Source organism: Cherax quadricarinatus, chromosome 53 (assembly GCF_038502225.1).
Source record: "Cherax quadricarinatus isolate ZL_2023a chromosome 53, ASM3850222v1, whole genome shotgun sequence".
Classification (NCBI taxonomy): domain Eukaryota; kingdom Metazoa; phylum Arthropoda; class Malacostraca; order Decapoda; family Parastacidae; genus Cherax; species Cherax quadricarinatus.
This window is the reverse complement of record NC_091344.1, coordinates 8,652,715-8,657,714: the sequence shown is the minus strand read 5'-3', so window position 1 is coordinate 8,657,714 and position 5,000 is coordinate 8,652,715.

Here is a 5,000-nt window from a genome sequence, read left to right as displayed (position 1 = left end):
CGCATCAGTGCTTACACCCCTTAAAGCTATATATAGTCCGAAAACTCAGGCTAGGACATAAAGGACTATCAAGGAATAAAAATAATTACCATGAAAACTGAGCATGTGGGAAGAGATATTGATCTCAAGGGGTGATGCCGCTGGCACAGGCATGTCACAGAAGTGCTGTCAGTTAAATCTTCCTTCTGAAAACTAAGTAGCTCAGTGGTACAGCGCTGGATCGACTAAATACCAGGACCTCAGTTGGAGTCCTCATCAAATCTTATGTTTATTCACTGACAGTCGTTTATTAATATATATATATATATATATATATATATATATATATATATATATATATATATATATATATATATATATATATATATATAGTAATAAAGTGCTGAATAGGCGACCGTGTAGCGATGATTGTGATGGCTACATTAATTTTGATGATGGTGGTAGTCGGGGTGATGACGGTGGCAATTAATGCAACCATCACAATCATTGCTACATGTTCACCACCAATATCGCCACTATAACCACCGTTTAGTATGCAGAAGAGAAGCCATTCCAACACTTGGGCAATCATGGAGGGCCACTGAGCACACATCTCAGCTCATAGTGTCGCCTGAATGTGGTCGTTGTATATCCATTAGGCATAACAATTCATATAATGATGGTTACTCGTGCGAGAGAAAGAGAGAGAAAAAAAGAGGGGGGGGGAGAATATGAGGATTATTTGATACGAGCATCAGATATATATAACATTTCTAGTTTGCAAGGAAAATAAATTCATAAAAAATGCAAGAGGAAAGACGAAAATTAGCATTAATATATACACGATGAAGTGCCTGAGCAGTGGAATTTAATCAGATTTGATCAGAGAAGGGGGAGAATAGCTCCAGGGAAGAAGAAGAAGAGAAGCAGGGAGGAAAAGTAATATTTATTCTGGAAGATCCATTGACACGTATCTGAGACGTATGTCTTTGGGTTATTAAACGAAGCTCTTCCTGACACAATTGTTGATGTATAAGTCATTCATTGCCAGCAATGTTTATCATTCTACCATGATCAACAGTGAGAGGAAGATAACTGCACAACAGCTGGTAACAGTAATAACGACGTGCCTGGAACCTGGGATTGGCGGTAACAGTAATAACGGGGTGCTTGACACCTGGGATTGGCGGTAACAGTAATAACGGCGTGCTTGACTATCACACTGGCCGATTCCCACCAAGGCAGGGTGGCCCGAAAAAGAAAAACTTTCACCATCATTCACTCCATCACTGTCTTGCCAGAAGGGTGCTTTACACTACAGTTTTTAAACTGCAACATAAACACCCCTCCTTCAGAGTGCAGGCACTGTACTTCCCATCTCCAGGACTCAAGTCCGGCCTGCCGGTTTCCCTGAACCCCTTCATAAATGTTACTTTGCTCACACTCCAACAGCACGTCAAGTATTAAAAACCATTCGTCTCCATTCACTCCTATCAAACACGCTCACGCACGCCTGCTGGAAGTCCAAGCCCCTCGCACACAAAACTTCCTTTACCCCCTCCCTCCAACCTTTCCTAGGCCGACCCCTACCCCGCCTTCCTTCCACTACAGACTGATACACTCTTGAAGTCATTCTGTTTCGCTCCATTCTCTCTACATGTCCGAACCACCTCAACAACCCTTCCTCAGCCCTCTGGAAAACAGTTTTGGTAATCCCGCACCTCCTCCTAACTTCCAAACTAAGAATTCTCTGCATTATATTCACACCACACATTGCCCTCAGACATGACATCTCCACTGCCTCCAGCCTTCTCCTCGCTGCAACATTCATCACCCATGCTTCACACCCATATAAGAGTGTTGGTAAAACTATACTCTCATACATTCCCCTCTTTGCCTCCAAGGACAAAGTTCTTTGTCTCCACAGACTCCTAAGTGCACCACTCACCCTTTTCCCCTCATCAATTCTATGATTCACCTCATCCTTCATAGACCCATCCGCTGACACGTCCACTCCCAAATATCTGAATACATTCACCTCCTCCATACTCTCTCCCTCCAATCTGATATCCAATCTTTCATCACCTAATATTTTTGTTATCCTCATAACCTTACTCTTTCCTGTATTCACTTTTAGTTTTCTTCTTTTGCACACCCTACCAAATTCATCCACCAATCTCTGCAACTTCTCTTCAGAATCTCCCAAGAGCACAGTGTCATCAGCAAAGAGCATCTGTGACAACTCCCACTTTATGTGTGATTCTTTATCTTTTAACTCCACGCCTCTTATCAAGACCCTCGCATTTACTTCTCTTACAACCCCATCTATAAATATATTAAACAACCACGGTGACATCACACATCCTTGTCTAAGGCCTACTTTTACTGGGAAATAATTTCCCTCTTTCCTATGTACTCTGACTTGAGCCTCACTATCCTCGTAAAAACTCTTCACTGCTTTCAGTAACCTACCTCCTACACCATACACCTGCAACATCTGCCACATTGCTCCCCTATCCACCCTGTCATACGCCTTTTCCAAATCCATAAATGCCACAAAGACCTCTTTAGCCTTATCTAAATACTGTTCACTTATATGTTTCACTGTAAACACCTGGTCCACACGCCCCCTACCTTTCCTAAAGCCTCCTTGTTCATCTGCTATCCTATTCTCCGTCTTACTTTTAATTCTTTCAATAATAACTCTACCATACACTTTACCAGGTATGCTCAACAGACTTATTCCCCTATAATTTTTGCACTCTCTTTTGTCCCCTTTGCCTTTATACAATGGATCTATGCATGCTCTCTGCCAATCCCTAGGTACCTTACCCTCTTCCATACATTTATTAAATAATTGCACCAACCACTCCAAAACTATATTCCCACCTGCTTTTAACATTTCTATATTTATCCCATCAATCCCGGCTGCCTTACCCCCTTTCATTTTACCTACTGCCTCACGAACTTCCCCCAAACTCACAACTGGCTCTTCCTCACTCCTACAAGATGTTATTCCTCCTTGCCCTATACACGAAATCACAGCTTCCCTATCTTCATCAACATTTAACAATTCCTCAAAATATTCCCTCCATCTTCCCAATACCTCTAACTCTCCATTTAATAACTCTCCTCTCCTATTTTTAACTGACAAATCCATTTGTTCTCTAGGCTTCCTTAACTTGTTAATCTCTCTCCAAAACTTTTTCTTATTATCAACAAAATTTGTTGATAACATCTCACCCACTCTCTCATTTGCTCTCTTTTTACATTGCTTCACCACTCTCTTAACCTCTCTCTTTTTCTCCATATACTCTTCCCTCCTTGCATCACTTCTACTTTGTAAAAACTTCTCATATGCTAACTTTTTCTCCCTTACTACTCTCTTTACATCATCATTCCACCAATCGCTACTCTTCCCTCCCGCACCCACTTTCCTGTAACCACAAACTTCTGCTGAACACTCTAACATTACATTTTTAAACCTACCCCATACCTCTTCGACCCCATTGCCTATGCTCTCATTAGCCCATCTATCCTCCAATAGCTGTTTATATCTTTCCCTAACTGCCTCCTCTTTTAGTTTATAAACCTTCACCTCTCTCTTCCCTGATGCTTCTATTCTCCTTGTATCCCATCTACCTTTTACTCTCAGTGTAGCTACAACTAGAAAGTGATCTGATATATCTGTGGCCCCCTCTATAAACATGTGCATCCTGAAGTCTACTCAACAGTCTTTTATCTACCATTACATAATCCAACAAACTACTGTCATTTCGCCCTACATCATATCTTGTATACTTATTTATCCTCTTTTTCTTAAAATATGTATTACCTATAACTAAACCCCTTTCTATACAAAGTTCAATCAAAGGGCTCCCATTATCATTTACACCTGGCACCATTATTCTCTCACTTGGTTCAAAGGCTCCTATACATTCACTTAACATCTCCCAAAATCTCTCTCTCTCCTCTACATTCCTCTCTTCTCCAGGTGCATACACGCTTATTATGACCCACTTTTCGCATCCAACCTTTACTTTAATCCACATAATTCTTGAATTTACACATTCATATTCTCTTTTCTCCTTCCATAACTGATTCTTCAACATTACTGCTACCCCTTCCTTTGCTCTAACTCTCTCAGATACTCCAGATTTAATCCCATTTATTTCCCCCCACTGAAACTCCCGCACCCCTTTAAGCTTTGTTTCGCTTAGGGCCAGGACATCCAACTTCTTTTCATTCAAAACATCAGCAATCATCTGTTTCTTGTCATCCTCACTACGTCCACGCACATCCAAGCATCCCAGTTTTATAAAGTTTTTCTTCCTCTCTTTTTTAGTAAATGTCTAGAGCAGAAGGGGTTACTAGCCCATTGCTCCCGGCAATTTAGTCGCCTCATACGACACGCATGGCTTACGGAAGAAAGATTCTTTTCCACTTCCCCATGGACAATAGAAGAAATAAAGAAGAACAAGAGCTATGTAGAAAAAGGAGAAAAACCTAGATGTATGTATATTATTATGCATGTGCGTGTCTGTGAAGTGTGACCAAAGTGTAAGTAGGAGTAGCAAGATATCCCTGTTATCTAGCGTGTTCATGAGACAGAAAAAAGAAACCAGCAATCCTACCATCATGCAAAACAGTTACAGGTTTCTGTTTCACAGTCATCTGGCAGGACGGTAGTACTTCCCTGGGTGGTTGCTGTCTACCAACCTACTACTTATATTCATGAATATATATATATATATATATATATATATATATATATATATCTATATATATATATATATATATATATATATATATATATATATATATATATATATATATATATATATATATATATATATATATATATATATATATATATATATATATATATATATATATATATATATATATATATATATATATATATATATATATATATATATATATATATATATATATATATATATGCAATAAGATCACAGTAAACAGGTGATTTTTAAAATATGCAAAACAACCACTCTGAA